General features: G+C 40.7%; 1 long non-coding RNA gene across 1 annotated transcript; it reads right to left on the bottom strand.

The window, feature by feature from the left end:
- Positions 1-2,404: 2,404 nt before the first annotated feature.
- LOC111952621 (uncharacterized) lies at positions 2,405-3,853 on the bottom strand. Its single transcript, XR_002875762.2, has 4 exons — positions 3,772-3,853; positions 3,272-3,447; positions 2,979-3,031; positions 2,405-2,804 (listed from the first exon to the last, which is right to left on the bottom strand). It is a non-coding gene; the product is annotated as an uncharacterized lncRNA (long non-coding RNA).
- Positions 3,854-19,298: the final 15,445 nt, after the last annotated feature.

The following is a 19,298-nucleotide window of genomic DNA, read 5'->3' on the forward strand; positions in this document are numbered from 1 at the left end:
TCCTTGGTTGGGGTCTGAGCAGATTATTTGTTGCGATTGCAAACGTAATAAAATGGTGGTCCGATAGTCCAGGATTATGAGGAAAAACATTAAGATCTACAACATTTATTCCATGGGACAAACCTAGGTCCAGAGTATGACTGTGGCAGTGAGTAGGTCCAGAGACATGTTGGACAAAACCCACTGAGTCGATGATGACTCCGAAAGCCTTTTGGAGTGGGTCMGTGGACTTTTCCATGTGAATATTAAAGTCACCAAAAATTWGAATATTATCTGCCATGATTACAAGGTCCGATAGGAATTCAGGGAACTCAGTGAGGAACACTGTATATGGCCCAGGAGGCCTGTAAACAGTAGCTAAAAAAAGTGATTGAGTAGGCTGCATAGATTTCATGACTAGAAGRTCAAAAGACGAAAACGTAGTCGTTTTTCTTTTTGTAAATAGAAATTTGCTATCATAAATGTTAGCAACACATGCGCGGGGTATATGGTCACTAGTGTAACCAGGAGGTGAGGCCTCATTTAACACAGTAAATTCATCAGGCTTAAGCCATGTTTCAGTCAGGCCAATCACATKAAGATTATGATCAGTGATTTGTTCATTGACTATAACTGCCTTGGAAGTGAGGGATCTAACATTAATTAAGTAGCCCTATTTTGAGATGTGAGATATCATAATCTCTTTCAATAATGGCAGGAATGGAGGAGGTCTTTATTCCAGTGAGATTGCTAAGGCAACCACCGCCATGTTTAGTTTTGCCCAACCTAGATCGAGGCACAGACACGGTCTCAATGGGGATAGCTGAGCTGACTACACTGACTGTGCTAGTAGCAGACTACACTAAGCTGGCAGGCTGGCTAACAGCCTGCTGCCTGGCCTGCACCCTATCTCATTGTGGAGCTAGAGGAGTTAGAGCCCTGTCTATGTTCGTAGATAAGATGAGAGCACCCCTCCAGCTTAGGATAGAGTCAGTCACTCCTCCACAAGCCAGGCTTGGTCCTGTTTGTGGTGAGTCCCAGAAAGAGGACCAATTGTCTACAACTTATATATTTGGTAGGGGCAGAAAACAGTTTTCAACCAGCGATTGAGTTTGAGACTCTGCTGTAGAGCTCATCACTCCCCCTAACTGGGAGGGGCCCAGAGAATTACTTGATGCCGACATATCTTTCTAGCTGATTTACACAATGTCCGTACTGTGAGACGCCTAAGACAGCACTACAGGGACAGGACGGACAGCTGATTGTCCTTGCAGTGGCAGACCACGTGTAAAACACCTGCACAGGATCGGTACACTCCGAACATCACACCTGCCAGACAGGTACAGGATGGCAACAACAACTGCCCGAGTTACACCAGGAACGCACAATCCCTCCATCAGTGTTCAGACTGTCCGCAATAGGCTGAGAGAGGCTGGACTGAGGGCTCACCAGACATCCCCGGCAACAACGTCGCCTATGGGCACAAACCCACCGTCGCTGGACCAGACAGGACTGGCTAAAAAGTGCTCTTCACTGACGAGTCGCGGTTTTGTCTCACATGGGGTGATGGTCAGATTCGCGTTTATCGTTGAAGGAATGAGCTTTACACCGAGGCCTGTACTCTGGGGCGGGATCGATTTGGGGTGGAGAGTCCGTCATGGTCTGGGGTGGTGTGTCACAGCATCATCGGACTGAGCTTGTTGTCATTGCAGGCAATCTCAACGCTGTGCGTTACAGGGAAGCAGCCTCCTCCTTCATGTGGTACCCTTCTTGCAGGCTCATCCTGACTGACCCTCCAGCATGCAATGCACCGAGCCATACTGCTCGTTCTGTGCGTGATTTCCTGCAAGACAGGAATGTCAGTGTTCTACCATGGCCAGCGAAGTGCCCGGATCTCAATCCCATTGAGCACATCTGGGACCTGTTGATCGGAGGGTGAGGGCTAGGGCCAGTCCCTCCAGAAATGTCCGGGAACTTGCAGGTGCCTTGGTGGAAGGTGGAGGGGAAATCTCACAGCAAGAACTGGCAAATCTGGTGCAGTCCATGAGGAGATGTACTGCAGTACTTAATGCAGCTGGTGGCCACACCAGATACTGACTGTTACTTTTGATTTTGACCCCCTCTTTGTCAGGGACACATTGTTCCAGTTCTATTAGTCACATGTCTGTGGAACTTGTTCAGTTTATGTCTCAATTGTTGAATCTTGTTATGTTCATACAGATATTTACACATGTTAAGTTTGCTGAAAATAAACGCAGTTGAGAGCGAGAGGACGTTTCTTTTTTGCTGAGTTTATATAGTTCATTAGTACACCCTTGTGGTTGAATGTATATCTATTGTAGGTCCTATGATACAACAATGAATAATGTTGAACTAACAAATACCATCAAGGGATACATTACAATTTTCAACAATGAACAAGCTCTGAAAACCAACCTGGCAATATTACGATTATATATTTAAAACTTTGATTTTTTTGTCCTCACATGGCAATCATAGACTGAAATACTGAATTCTGGTGTGTGGAATAGAGCGCAGGTGGGTGCTATGTGGGTGGGAACCTGTCTGTCACTTGTTCTCAACAAAAGGAGGAGACTGAAGTCCATGCACTGCTGCTCTCTTTGTTCTGAGTGCTAGTGTTTTTAGCTAATCTGTGTATCTCACATTATGTTCCCAGTATGATCGTTTTCTTGCTCTTTCTTAACAGATATGACAACATGACAATAACAGTTGCTGTAGATGATGTAATGAAAAGTTGGAGGGTGGTTGGTAATGGAGGACATCAGGTAGATCCACGTCTGGGTGTTGGGCAGAACCCCTAGGTCCTGGAGAACCGGAGCAGAGTAAAAGGAACAGGGTAGGAGACAGAGATGTAAACAAGCAAACACACAAGTTACAGGTTGATCGGGTTTGTAAAAATACAGTTATTGAATTATTTAATTTAAAATGTTTGATAGACATGCAATAATGTTAACGGCAGACAGAAAAAAGAAGGATACCTGTCTGTTTTCTTTTATGTCAGTGGGGTTGATGAGGGAGGTGTGGATGGTCCCTGGAAAAGATAAGAGAGGTGAGTTGTGAGAGAAACTCCAGGGTGGTGTTATGACCACTGGAGTCATACACCTTAACAGCACCTACCTGGAAGCAGAGGTTACTTAATGTTACCCAGTGATTAGCTTTGAGATTTACTATTTGGAGAAACTCCTGGGCCACTGCTGACAACATGGCGATGCACGCCAACAAACGAGGTGGCAAATGCGAATAGTTATCATCTGAGATTTTTTATATTCACCTGAACGGATCGTGACCCCAGCTAGGAGCYAAAGAGCAGCAAGGTCTCGCCTTCCTTTCATCCTTCTTCCAAGCCAAGTAATTCGACCGGATGTCGAAGCACTTGGTCCTCTTCTTGATTCTCCTCTGGTGGTTTTCCTTCTGTTTCTCCTGCACCTTGTCCATGTTCAGTCTCACCTTCATTGACAATAGAAATAAATACAATTATATTTCATCTTATTAAAAATACATCTCTTACATATCTCTTGGAGGGCCTGAAAATAAATTAACAGCGGYCAATCATTTTTCCTGGTCAAATTCCTCCAAATCCTTCTCAGCCCATGCCTGAAGGTGGTCCTCGAAAGCGTTCTGATCTGGTTTGACAACTTCCACGACATCAGGTGGCGTTTCAGTGATCTCAAAGTACATTATACAAAAATAYCAATAGACAACACTAAGTCAATCTGAAATGTTTAATACTACAGTATATGCAATAATTGTATATACAATTGCATTGTTTACCTCAGTAAAKAGCTGCGGCTCCCGTCCCTACAGAAGGCGATAGGGTGAGTACTCTGGAGGCCTGGATGCTGCTGTTGTGTGCAAAGAGATCTAACTTTGCAAAGCATCAAGCTAGCGAACTGTTAAATGCTATTTTCATACAAATATTAACACTAACACATTTTATCAAGACATCCAATATTTACATAWTTACCTGAACTAAACTGAGCCTTTGTCCATAGAAAATAAAACAAATAGGATTTAGAACATTGTTGAAATAAATGACAGAAAGTTCAGACACCATCTTAATCCCTTCTCTTACATGTAAACCGTTAGTAACCTAGCCAACCTCCATTACTTACAATGGGGAAAATACCAACCAGTTTTTCACTCGGTTAAAACTCCCTTCAATTGTATTCAAACATCACCAAACTCATGGACTATGTAGTTTACCATGCTACCTCAATATTTTGAAAGTCATATTARACTTTTGCACAATACATACCTGAATTAATAGGGTAAAATMATGAGACGGAGACACTTTCGTTTTCAGTAGTAGGTGTTCTCCAAGATTGAAGAAGAAACCTCCAAGAACTCACAATGGCTCCCCATTGACATCACAGCTCCACCTAACGGCAGTAATCATACACATTACTTTAAATGCAAATACCTGGGAGGCGTAGAAAATGATAGAAGGGATGGCTCCATAAAATAACAAACAAAATAAAACATACATATACACATGGCATATGCTTGGGTATCACCTTGACATCTCTGATCTGCTTGCCTCAATAAATGAATGCTAGAACATTGGTAGCCAGGATTAACTATTTGTATCTAGTCTCTTAATAATTGCATAACGGTGCAAATGTAACCGATGTGAAATGGCTAGCTAGGTAGCGGTGGTGCGCGCTAGCAGCCTTTCAGTCGGTGTACGTCATTGCTCTGAAAACCTTGAAGTAGTGATTCCCCTTGCTCTGCAAGGGCCGCGGCTTTTGTGGAGCGATGGTAACGATGCTTCGTGGGTGACTGTTGTTGATGTGTGCAGAAGGTCCCTGGTTCGCGCGAGGGGAAGGAATAAAGTTAAACTGTTACATTGATGCTGTTGACCCGGATCACTGGTTGCTGCGGAAAAAGGAGGTCGAAAGGGAGGTGAATGTAACCGATGTGAAATGGCTAGCTAGGTAGCGGTGGTGCGCGCTAGCAGCCTTTCAGTCGGTCACGTCACTTGCTCTGAAACCTTGAAGTAGTGATTCCCCTTGCTCTGCAAGGCCGCGGCTTTTGTGGAGGGCGATGGGTAACGATGCTTCGTGGGTGACTGTTGTTGATGTGTGCAGAGGGTCCCTGGTTCGCGCCCGGGTCGGGGCGAGGGGACGACATAAATTAAAACTGTTACACAAGTTAGACATGTTATCTTTTGTTTGCATGGGAGCATGTCTTTTGTCGGTCCTGTGAATGTTGAGTGATCACACATGCCTCAGCACGCATATAAGGTTACTTTGCCTGCTTGCAAATGTGTGCTAAAAGTGGGGATGTTTCATAGTATTTTTGATGATCTTAACTTCCCACCAACAGGGAACCCAATTGTTTGTTTTTTCTTCAGAAAACCACAGAACCACCTCTGCAATATAGGCCTACACTCAGAAAAAAAGGTGCATCTACAACCTAAAAAGATTCTTCATGCTCCCCATAGGAGAACCCTTTTTGGTTCCAGGTAGAACCCCTTCTGTGCATAGGTAGAACTGTGGCCCACTTATTAATAAGGGAGCGGGTCAATACAGCACACACATATAAAGTGAATCGATTGAGTGCTCTACGATAATGATTGCTGGTTGACGAATCACCCTCAGATGATTTGTTGAGAGCCCGAGACAAAAGTACAAAGGTCTTTTATAGCCAAGATACACCACTTTCAGTCTACATGACGAACAACAGATGTATGGAATGGGTAACAAGGTTAAGATTTGTATGAAAGATACTTATAATTCACAGCAGACAGTATCTGCTGTAAAAACAGTACTCTTTGTGTACAGACCAGGGTCTGGCCCTGGGGTCATCTCTCCCTGGTACCTTATAGAAGAGAAACATTAACTCATGCTCTGGAATGTGGTCTCTTTAGGTTTTATCACCCAAAAGACATCATAAATCTCCTGTCAGTGTTATTTCCCAGAGGCCCACTTTCAGTTCACACAGACACAATAGAGTTATAATAATCCTATATTCTGTTGCATAAAACAACCATTTGATGCAATAAAAGTATTATAACATAATCTTGTAATTTCCAACATACCCTGCTGAGCTCTCAAATACCGTGCCCGTCTCTCACGGTCACTGCTATCCAGATTCCTTGGGACGTCCCTACCCTGAAKCCTACACTAGAACCCTTACCTAACCTAAACTTATGAAGTAGAAATGTAAAATGGTTGACGTAGGGATATCCCAAAGATCCCGAATAGCACGGACCCTCTGGGAGAGCCTATGAACTCCTCTATTCGCTGAAAGCCGTGGACACCTCTTATTGGTTGTCTGATGTAGGCTACTGGGAACAACAGTCTGATTGGCTAACCACATTTAGATCTGTTTACAGTACCAGTCAAAAGTTTGGACACACCTACTCATTCCAGGGTTTTTCTTTATTTTGACTATTTTCCACATTGTAGAATAATAGTGAAGACATCAAAACTATGAAATAACACATATGGAATCATGTAGTAACCAAAAAGTGTTAAACAAATCTAAATATTTTTTTATGTTTGAGATTATTCAAAGCAGCCAAACTTTGCCTTGATGACAGCTTTGCACACTGTTGGCATTCTCTCAACCAGCTTCATGAGGTAGTCATCTGGAATGCATTTCAATTAACAGGTGTGCCTTGTTAAAAGTTCATTTGTGGAATTTATTTCCTTCCAAATGTGTTTGAACCAATCAGTTGTGTTGTGACAAGGTAGGGGAGGTATACAGAAGATAGCCCTATTATTATGGCAACAACAGCTCAAATAAGCAAAGAGAAACGAAAGTCCATCATTACATTAACTTCTCTGTGCTACAGATCCCTTTTACGGGATCACTTTCCTAAACAACCGCTAGAATTGCAGGGCGCCAAATGCAAAATAATTACTAAAAATATTTAGAARCATGCAATCACAAGTGAAATATACCAAAACACAGCTTAGCTTGTTGTTAATCCACCTATCGTGTCAGATTTTGAAAATATATTTGTAAAGGCTGTCATCATCTTCTTCCTCTGAAGAGGTGTAGCAAGGATCGGACCAATACGCAGCGTGGTAGGTGTCCATGTTGTAATATGGAAAACCAGTGGTGGGCCGTCAGGGCCTGCAAGGCCTTCTTCTCTGCTGGCCTAAACATCATCAGATATATTATATATTTTTTTAAATATATTTTCCCACAAATATGTATTAAATTATTCCCCAGAGTAAGAGTTATACTCTTCATTTCATAGCTTTCCTCTTGGTTGCACTGCTTCCAGCCCAGGTTGAGATTGTGGAGTGCTGTCTTTATGTTAGATCTTTTATCCAATCATATTCAGCAATCATGGTGTTGCCAGGGGTCTAAAAATCTGCCCTCAGGCTTTCAGAATCAACAGTGCGGGGGCGTTGTAGCATATAGTGAATGGAATGAAATTTAGTTGTAACCAATCAGCTTTAGAGTTGGCTATTGTACGCCTGCTAGCTGGCTCCAGTGATACACAGGAGCCAGCTAGCAGGCGTTAGTGCGTGCACGTCTTTGATTGGATACCAATATGGAGGCAGGGTCTATGCAGATCTAGGAAACTGTATTTTGATAAACGAATTATTCGCGTACTACTAAGCTTTTTTTTCAACCACAATGGCGGAAGGAGGAGAAGATATCGATTTGGTCGAGATATAATTATGACGCCTTCTCAAGACGAACTTTTCAAGAAAAGTTAGGACATTGTAAGGGAGGGTCGCCCGACACCACAAAGCCTGTCACAGGTGGGAAAGCCACTTTCAAAGTTTCAACTACGAGCGCTGTCAATGGCTCACAGGCTCGGAGAGCACTGCAAACTGTACTGTGGAGTGCCTATTATTTGCAAGTGATCGATTTGGTGTTTGGAGCCACACTGCTTTGCACACTTGAGTTGTCTAACCAAGGCAGCAACGAGACACCAAAGTACGGCTGGGCACTTACAAGCAATTGTGCTTTTGAAAACTTTGGGACACCGGAGTGGATCTGCAGCTCACCTAACAAGCCCGAGGGCAACGGAGCAACGGAGCTGCACAATGAAAGTGAAGGGAATATTGAAAAGACTCATTGATTGTGTCAGTTTTTGGGTAAACACTGTTTACCCAAAATGTCAATTTGTCAATTTCAAGGGGACGCAACGCCTGGTTATACTGCGTTTCTGTCTAATGTATAGTGTCTGAGCCATGTCATCTAATGATGGTAATAAGAGGTGGATTAATTCGGGTGGGACTGTGTAGTACCTCACTGAAGGCCAGGCCCCAGGCCCACGCCACGCCGCTGTGGAAAACTGAACATGAACACAAATACAAAAACAATAAACGTGAACAAACCGAAACAGTCCGCGTGTCACAAACACTGACACAGGAAACAATCACCCACAAAATACCCAAAGAACATGGCTGCCTAAATATGGTTCCCAATCAGAGACAACGATAAACACCTGCCTCTAATTGAGAACCAATCTAGGCAACCATAGACTTACATAAACACCTAGAATGAACACAACCCATAAATCTACAAAACCAGACAGTACAAACACCCTAGACGAGACAAAAACACACAAACCACCCTCGTCACACCCTGACCTAACCAAAAAATAAAGAGAACAAAGATAACTAAGGCCAGGCGATGACAATATTTACAGCACAAAGAAATCCAAGCTGTTGTGAGAGTAGCTTTTAATGCTACAACAGCTAGCCCCAATTAGCATGATCACGAAAGTCAGAAAGCAATAAGATTAATCGCTTACATTAGATAATCTTCGGATGTTTGCACTCACGAGACTCCCAGTTACACAACAAATGTTATTTTTGTTCGATAAATATTACTTTTATCACAAAAAAACGCCATTTGGGTTGCGCGTTATGTTCAGAAAACCAAAGCCATGTTCCGTTCGACAAATTCCAAAAAGTATCCGTAATGTTCGTAGAAACATGTCAAATGTTTTTTATAATCAATCCTCAGGTTGTTTTTAACAAACATAATCGATAATATTTCAACCGGACCATAACCTATTCATTAAGAGACAAAAGGAAAATGGAGAGCTCCCCTCTGGCGCGCAGGCACTATTCAGAGGACACCTGACTACACCTGACTATAAAAGCCTGAAACTATGTCTAAAGCCTGGTCACAGCCCAAGGAAGCCATTGGAAAAGGAATCTGGTTGATACCCCTTTAAATGGAAGAAAGGAGGTCCAGGAAACACAGATTTWAAAAAAATCACTTCCGGGTTATATTTTCTCAGGTTTTCGCCTGCAGAATCAGTTTTGTTATACTCACAGACAATATTTTGACAGTTTTGGAAACTTTGGAGTGTTTTCTATCCCAAATTATATGCATATTCTACGATCTGGACCTGAGAAATAGTCAGTTTACCTTGGGAACGTTATAAAAAAAATATGGCCCCTAGCGTCAAGAGGTTAAGACATGAAGGTCAGTTGCAAAAATCCTCAACCTCTATGATGAAACTGGCTCTCATGAGGACCACCACAGGAAAGGAAGACATAGAGTCACCTCTGCTGCAGAGGATACGTTTGTTAGAGTTACCAGCCTCAGAAATTGCAGCCCAAATAAATGCTTCACAGAGTTCAAGTAACAGACACATCTCAACATCAACTGTTCAGAGGAGACTGCGTGAATCAGGCTTTGAAAATGCTGCAAAATTGTCGAATTGCTGCAAAGAAACCACGACTAAAGGACACCAAGAAACACCAGCAATGGATATTAGACTGGTGGAAATCTGTCTAATAATTGGAGATTTTTGGTTCCAACCGCTGTGTCTTTGTGAGACACAGAGTAGGTGAACGGATGATCTCCGCATGTGTGGTTCCCACCATGAAGCATGGAGGAGGTGTGATTGTGTGGGGGTGCTTTGCTGGTGACACTGTCTGTGATTTATTTAGAATTCAATGCACAATTAACCAGTATGGCTACCACAGCATTCTGAAGTGATACGCCATCCCATCTGGTTTGCGCTTAGTGGTACTATCATTTGTTTTTCAACAGGACAATGACCCAACACACCTCCAGGCTGTGTAAGGGCTATTTGACCAAGAAGGAGAGTGATGAAGTACTGCATCAGATGACCTGGCCTCCAAAATCACCCGACCTCAACCAATTAAGATGGTTTGGGATGAGTTGGACAGCAGAGTGAAGGAAAAGCAGCCAACAAGTGGGAACTCCTTCAAGAAGGAAAAGCAGCATATGTGGGAACTCCTTCAAGGCTGTTGGGAAAGCATTCCAGATGAAGCTGGTTGAGAGAATGGCAAGAGTGTGCAAAGCTGTCATCAAGGCAAAGGGTGGCTACTTTGAAGAATCTAAAATCAAAAATATATTTTGATTTGTTTAACACTTTTTTGGTTACTACATGATTCCATATGTGTTATTTCATAATTTTTATGTCTTCACTATTATTATTTTACAATATAGAAAATAGTAAAATAAAGAAAAAACCCTGGAATGAGTAGGTGTGTCCAAACMTTTGACTGGTGCTGTACAGCGAGATAAGATAACATACCATCCCACGAGGTGTTGAGGGAATGACAAATTACCTATAGATTAGATATAATCTTTTCTAGGCCATTAGCGATAACAGGAAATTTATAAGCCGTAGGCTACACTATAGCTCAAGGTGGCTACATGGGAATGTTGGCTTGCACAGGAAACAAACAGTACGTTTCTAACATTATGGTTGAGATTTAATTAATATAAACTATGCACCTTATGACTTTCATTAACACACAGGCGTCACGCATATGTTAGTAAGGCGTTGTTATGACGACATGTTAGTTACACGTTCAATGGTAGGCGACAGCCACACGGAGGTACTGTTGCCTAGGTTTATTAACACGCCTTTTAGGGCCAAGTCTAAATCAGGTCTCAAATGCCTTTTGGCAATGGCTTTCTGCCTGCTGTTGGTTAGGTCTATAAACCTTGTAAATGATTTGAAGAGACTCCCTTGTTCATTATCCAATACTTGTATGAAAAAAGCACTTCAGGCACTATTTAAATCAAAATACATTTCCTTTTAAAATGTAGATAGTTTACATCAATAAAAGTAATTGTACCAGATATGAAAAAAAAGCAAACATAACATTTTAAAGTACATGTTGCAATGCCTACCAATCAGACTCTCCTTCAATTCAGCTTTATCTTCCTGTGGTATGAGGACATCTGATCAAGCCAGAACAGGCAGAAAGATGGGTCCAGCTGTGCAGCCATTATGTATACATTGTCACCAAATGGAAGTTTGGTGACAGTTGTTGCCTGTTCATCTGAGTGCTCCATTCTGACATTCACAAACACCCCCTGGAATCGGCGTTTGAGTGACTGCTGCAATGCTTTTACTAGACTGACTAGGTGACGACTTGTGCTCAGTATACTTTGCAGATGATAGTTGAGTGACAGTACACAAGGAAGGGCAGCACTGAGAGTCACCACATTCTCCCCCTGAGTAAGGTTGYTGGCCTGGACAAAAGGGTCCAATAGCTGGCACCATTCCCTTGGTGATAAGCAGAGCTCCTTGTGTTCTTGGGCCTCAAGTAGAGTATTGAGYCTTTGTTGATTCKGATTGGTGGCTGCTTTAACAAGCCGGAGGATAGAATTCCATCTGGTAGACACAGCAGCAGGGACACTACTATTGACTCCAAACTCAGCTTCAAATGCTTCTTTCAGACCYCAGGTAGTATGTAGTAAGCTGCAAAGTTTAGTTATCTTAGCCATCATACTGTGTATCATTGTTGTTTCCTTTAGTCCATCTCTAATCACCAGTTGTAATGAATGGGCAAAGCAATGTAAGATCTGTTGCCTGCAGTTGGTTTGGATAGCTTCAACATCAGCATTGTACTCTGCATTGTACTCTTCACCAAATTCTTCCCATAGGCTGGGGTTATCCACATCATCATGATCATTGCTTGCATTGGGGAAACAAACTGTGAAGGGCTTTTTCATACTTGCAGCGTTATCACATATGACATAATCTAATTTATGTTTTATATGAAAATTATCACATATTACTTCAAATGTATCACTGATTCTAAAGTAATACTGAAAAAAAAACACAGCAAAGGAATACACTTTTTGACCTAAATGCAGAGCCTTATGTTTGTGGAAAATCCAACACAACACATTATTGAGTAACTGCCTCCTTATTTTCAACTATGGTGGTGGCTGCATCATGGTATGGGTACGCCTGATATCGGCAAAGTTTTTCAGGATAGACAGACACTGATTTTGTCTTCTCTAGGGCACTTTTGATTGTAGCCTCTTTGTTCAGTGTTAAGTAATGCAGGCGCCTGATCAACATGGGCCTACTTACTGGTCTATATTTGTCATCTACCACTGACATGAAATGCCTAAAGTGAGGGCTGTCCACTAAGGAAATGGTCAGCTTTTGCAGTATAGCCTCTGTTATGGCTTTCTGCCTGGGGTGGCCCTGGCTGTACACATGGTGGTCAAGAATGAGTCAATGCTGCTTTGTCCTTCTGTCCCTGCGCTGGCCACCTTTGCTTTGCAGAATTCAGTGAACCTGCAGATGAACAACATGATGGATAGTTGTTGCTGACTTGATGACTTGATATGGAAGTACAAGGACACAAACAAATATATATGGTCGATGGGATTTTTCAGCAGAAGTGTCCAAGAAGTTGCATGCTTTGAACTCTCGTTTTATACTAAGTTACTTCCTAGGACCAGGCTACAACAGAAAGTATATTAAATCTCAGAGTGATATGCATATCGCCGAGATGTAACTTAATTCTTTTTTTTTAAATTTAATTTCACCTTTATTTAACCAGGTAGGCTAGTTGAGAACAAGTTCTCATTTACAACTGCGACCTGGCCAAGATAAAGCATAGCAGTGTGAACAGACATCAACACAGAGTTACACATGGAGTAAACAATAAACAAGTCAATAACACAGTAGGAAATTTTTTTTGTCTATATACATTGTGTGCAAAAGGCATGAGGAGGTAGGCAATAAATAGGCCATAGGAGCGAATAATTACAATTTAGCAGATTAACACTGGAGGGATAAATCATCAGATGATCATGTGCAAGTAGAGATACTGGTGTSCAAAAGAGCAGAAAAGTAAATAAATAAAAACAGTAAGGGGATGAGGTAGGTAAATTGGGTGGGCTGTTTACAGATGGAGTATGTACAGCCACTGTGTGGCTCCATAATAATCTCTGCTAACAAGTAGGCCTAGCTATCTGACAACCCACCTCTTAACCTTTCAATAAATATTCGACAGTAATACATTTCCTGTTAGCTAAAAGATGACACACAAGAAAGCTAGATATATCAAGCTGCCATCTCCTAAACAGGCTATTATTAGTCTAACCACATTGTAACATTGTTAGCTAGCTAGCCTAACTGACATTTCGCGTTTAGTTTTCAAATGTCGGATGAAGTTAGATGTAGTTGCGCCAGCATCTTTAATGTTAATTCCACAAGTTTTGCAAACAGCATTTAGTTTTTTGCCACTGGCATTATACTGCAGGTTCTTGTAACAATTTAATAAGGAAAGCCACACCACTTGATGACATTGTTGCTGATTACGATTGTTTAGCTGTAGTACTATTACCGCAAAAATGTAAATGAAAGATTCTTAAAGAGCATCTTGGAAGTTAACACCTCCAATTAATTCAAATGTAGCCAACAAAAAAAGTCAGATGACGTTTCCATTGTTTAGCTGTAGTACTATTACCGCAAAAATGTAAATGAAAGATTCTTAAAGAGCATCTTGGAAGTTAACACCTGCAATTAACATTCATTAACAGTAAATTACAATTTAGTCTAGAAAACTCGGACAAAATGTGAAGTTTGCCCGATGATGGGTTCCAAGATAATGCCACCAGCTAAAGTTAGCCAAACGAGCTAAACTTTCTTTACTACCAATAAGGTTGTACTCACTCACAGGCAATTTTCAGAACAAAGCGGCCTTTCATACGATGGACAAGAGTGCAGACACGGCACCCCTATCTTGAGGTAGCACTGATCCTTGGTCCTGAATCCTATGTTGTACTCAATCATGTCACTAGCCACATAGTCTTCATTTGTGAAATGTGCACCACACACACCACGGGTTGTTTGGGCTGCACAGAGGCAGCAGTGACGGCAAGCCTCTTCACCTGCACAAATCTCAGCCAAGCCTGAAAAGWTGTGCTCTTTTTGCTTGGAAATCMAAACACTTGYAAATCTAAATTGTCCATACAATTTGGAGAAACCACCAGACACAAACATTTTTTACGGCATTTTGGAGGGCGCGCGGATTAAACCCTTTCAGAAAACTCTTATTTTTTCATCATAGTGGCCAGAAAAAAATTCAGATTTCTTTTTTCCTTTTTAATAATGCCACCTAGACCAGTACAATAACCTAWTTTTAAAATAAAAAAAGGGATGGTTGCTCTTTAAGTTTACTAACATGGTTCACTAGGTCAACAGTCAATGTGCTTCAAAAAAATATTTWAAAAAATCATAAATAAAGTTAGTTGCAAAACACTGTCATAATTATATAATTTACAGCATATTATTTAAAATGACATGATTTCACATTCTACAATAAATGCTAGCTAACTTTTGCTTGCGTTTTAATGTTCTGAWCTATATAGCAATGGCATACACAATGTTCTCTCAATCAAATAAGGACAAAGTGCAAATATGAGTAACCACTATCCTCCCATTGAAATAGATATGTCCTTTTCTGCATATTTCATTGRGGAACACAGACGTTCTAGAACTCTTTTCAGCCCTCTGTATTAAACAACTGTCTCTGTGTTACAATYCCGCATGTTCCATGTTATCTGACAGAATGCACAACAAAAACTTATCCCAGTACTGACTTGCATTGTTCACGAGTCTCTCATCTAGAGTCCAAGTCAAGTCTCAAGTCAATTGATCACGAGTCTAAGTCAAGCCGCAAGTCATTTACTTTGCGACTTAAGTGTGACTTGAGTCAGAGTCTCAGACTCAAGTTTCCATCTCTGTACCATGTCATGTCAGTCASACGTTTATGGGGGGTGATAAGAGACTTAATTAACCCTAGGCAACCATACCACTGTGTGGCTGCCTTATTAACGTCTGCATTAATTAAGCCTAGGCAACCGTAACACCGTGTGCCTGCCTTACTAACGTCTGCGTGACGCCTGCGTGTAACGTTAACTAACATGTCATCATACCAACTCCTTACTAACATCTGCATTTTAATGAAAATCATAATGTCAATGATGATATGTATATTAATTAAATCTCAACCATAAATGTTAGAAACCCACCATTTTTTCAGTGCAAGCCGACATTCCCGAAGTAGCCTCCGAGTGTAGCCTACGTCTTGTGTATTTCCTGTTTATTGCTAATTGCCTAGAAAATATTATGTCCAATCTATAGGTAATCTTTCTTTCCCTCAACACCTCATGGTATTGTATGTTATCTTATCTCGCTGTATACAGATCTGAATGTTGTTAGCTAATCTCAGACTGTGTTGTTACCTGTTACCAATAGCCTACATCAGACAACCAATAAGAGTTGTGTCTGTGACTTTCAGTCGAATAGAGGAGGTCATAGGCAGAGGGTCTGTGCTATTTGGATCCTTGGGATGTCCCTACCTCTATCAAGTATAAATGTAAAATAGTTAAGTTTAGTGTTAGTTTAGAGGTTTAGGGTTCAGGMTAAGGACGTCTCAAGGAATCCTGATAGCAGTGACTGGTCATAGAGTGAGAGACTGGCACGGTATTTGAGAGCTCAGCGGCAACACAGACATTCACTTCAAAAAATAAAAACGTTTTTTTACAAGGAGCAGATAGTTTCCTTAGAGACGATGAAAAGAATTACCAAGATGTCCTTGATCCAATTGAGAAGTAAGTAGGCTATAATTAAGTTGTGATATCATTAGGAAATATTTAGGCCTACTGTGTTGATAAGGCAAATTTGGTATATTTGAGTTTATAACATATTGTCGAAAGCACGCAGGCAGTATTATTTACTGTGTCGATAGGGGAGTAGGCTAGTGTACAATAATGTAATTTGATGTGCTAGTATTATTGATTTAATGGATGAATTAAATTGTAAATGAAAATATACACATCTGATGCTATAGGATATATTCATATTTTACATTGTAATACACTACCCCTACATGCCATTGTACTATGGGATATAGACATATTTGACATTGTAATACACCACCCTTACATGCCATCTGGACATTTGGGTTTATTTTTCCATTGTCACTAGGCCTACACATTCACACAAACTGAATGGTGGATGCATAACTACTTTTCACTGAAGAAAGGAACGAGGTACAACATACAACTTCAATCGAAGACCTTAAAATCATGCCTGACAAGACCAATGAAATCATAATGGTGTCCTAATATAGTGTYGATACAGGAGTAGGCTATTCTACAGTAACGTAACTGTATGTGCTTGTATTATATATCTAATTGATAAATGAAATTGGAAGTGTGGATGAGTACACCACTTAATTAAATGATTATGGTACTGTACAAGGTAGATACAGGAGTAGCCTATAGTTTACAATAATAATGTAATTGAATGTGCTATAGTATTTTAAAATTMTAATTTATTTCACCTTTATTTAACCAGGTAGGCTAGTTGAGAACAAGTTCTCATTTGCAACTGCGACCTCGCCAAGATAAAGCKTAGCAGTTCGACACATACAACAACACAGAGTTACCCATAGGATAAACAAACATACAGTCAATAATACAGTAGAAAAAAAGAAAACAAAAAGTCTATATATAGTGAGTGCAAATWAGGTAAGATAAGGGAGTTAAGGCAATAAATAGGCCATGGTGGCTTAGTAATTACAATATAGCAATTAAACACTGGAATGGTAGATGTGCAGAAGATGAATGTGCAAGTAGAGATACTGGGGTGCAAAGGAGCAAGATAAATAAATAAATACAGTATGGCAATGAGGTAGTTGGATGGGCTATTTACAGATTGGCTATGTACAGGTGCAGTGATCTGTATAATTTATTTAATTGATGAATGAAATTGTAAATGGGGATGGGTAGGCTTTTTCATACGTTATGTCTTGCTATCTCTGGCACTGTGAAGGCTTTTCAGCTGTTGAACTATGGCAAGGTCAAACTAATTTCTACATCTCTTTCTTTTAGTCAAGAAGCGATGAGCCAGAGCAACCAATCAGCATCACTGCAGTTGTTCTACCCACCACCCACACTGCTCTCCCTCGACAAGCAACCACATCCTCTTCTCCTGTTCAACTAATTTGCCGCCACACTGAAAAGGACTGTACCTCTGTGCCCATCTCATTGCAACATGATCCATCCAAAGCTAAAGCTGGACGCTTCAAATGGACGCTTCAAATGTGAGAAATGTGAGAAATGTAAACAAGATGCTACAGTAGTGTGTGTGTGTGTGTGTGCTGTTGTGTGTGTTGTGTGTGTGTGTGTGTGTGTGTGTGTGTGTGTGTGTGTGTGTGTGTGTGTGTGTGTGTGTGTGTGTGTGTGTCGTGTCGTGTGTCGTGTGATGAGTTTGCGTCGTGCTGCTATGGAGAAAAATACATGAGAAGATGTTCAAAGGAGATAGTGATGAGAGTGAGAGCATACAGTATGGAAAATAAAGACCCCTTGGGATCTAAAAAGTGTGTGGGTGACCTCTTGTGTCTAATTTTTGTCCGTTTGAGGATACTACAGTCGCCCCTGGTGAGATTCTAAGACACTGCGATTAAGTCTGAGCAGAGGTTGACGAAAACCTTCAAAGGTGGTGTGCTATCTTGAAACGAGCAGATGTTTGAGTACAGAATGAAATGCTGTAAACTTAACAGGCTGAACTTGCTGAGTACACTTTTGATAAAGGGTCCAAAAGTTTTTTTGCTGTTACAAAAGGAAACACTTTTTGGTTCCAGGTAGAAGTCTTTTTTGGTAGAACCCTCTGTGGAATGGAGCCCAAAAAGTTCTACCTAACTCCGAAGGGTCTACCTGGAACCAAAAAGTGTCTCCTATGGGGACAGCAGAAGAATCTGTAGTTTGTAGATAGCACTTTTTTATATCGTGATGTTAGACCTATATTGAATAGTGGTGGTCGTGGTTTTCTGAAAAAATGTAATTCATTCTGTGGTGGAATTAAGATAATCAGAAATACTATGAAACATCCTCACTTTTAGCACACATTTGCAAGTAAATTCACAAACGTACCAACAAAAATATAACGTTTATTATTAAATCTAAAATATTGCCGGGTTTTCACAGCTGTTTCATATGGGTTCATTTTTAAGTTGTAAAGTATCCCTGATTGTATCTGTTAGTGTGTACTAATGTGTACTAAGGGTGTACTAAGGTGTACTAATGAGCTATATTTTAAAAAAAAATCATATATAGAGGACTATTAGAGGAAATAAATATTTCAGTTTAGATAAGGAAAGGCCTTTTAAAATGAAAACAAACCAGCCAAGACAGCCAGTAGATCAAGTTTTGCATAGAATGGATGGAAATTAGCTGACTTTGTAATCTTAGTAACTAACACTAAGTGTGTGTGTGAGTGGGGGGGGGGGTCATTGAATTATATAATGTTTCACCCTGAGCCTGTTATTCATAAAAACTGATTTGTGCGTACATTAACATTAATACGCAATGGTTAGCCTATGCAAATGAATAGGAATAAACATTTAGCCTTATTGGTAACAAATATGACGTGGGGAAGTCAGGATCCTAGTCAGCTTTTGTTCACATATCTAGATATAATATAGGTATTTGTGTGAGTCATCGGTAGGTCGATGGGCTAAAATCAATGACAAAACAGCTGAAAGTTCAGCTTCATCATGATCTGGATCAAAACAGGCGGGTGTTTCGGTTCCATTGTAGTCTAAGGTTATGCGTAAGAAGCAACTGCACTGAAATGAATAGCCGATTGTCAATGGGATTCTCCTGAATAGTAAATGTTTTTTTATCTGTAAGCTGTTTGGTCATGCATAGACCTATACCAATTCTAACTTTGGTATTTGCAGTAGCCATAGCTCTAAATTGCAGAGCATTTAATAAACCACACATTTTCCTGTGATGTTGAGGCTGAACAAGACCTCGACTAGGCTAGCTAGACTGTGAAATAATCGTGTTTAATCAATAACCATAGATCGGCTTTATAAATCTGGACTATTTTTCCTATGGCGAAATAAAAACCAAGTGCTAGCAATTGCTTTTTGCCCATCTCTATAAACAAGGGTTAGGCCTATATCCCACATACCTCCTCAATTCGAACCTGCTTTTAACATAAAGACATCTCCACAGAAGTGTGCCTAGGATTGCCATGGTGACAGTGATGTGTCAGTATCCGATAAACT

This window comes from Salvelinus sp. IW2-2015, linkage group LG26 (genome assembly GCF_002910315.2).
Source record: "Salvelinus sp. IW2-2015 linkage group LG26, ASM291031v2, whole genome shotgun sequence".
Classification (NCBI taxonomy): domain Eukaryota; kingdom Metazoa; phylum Chordata; class Actinopteri; order Salmoniformes; family Salmonidae; genus Salvelinus; species Salvelinus sp. IW2-2015.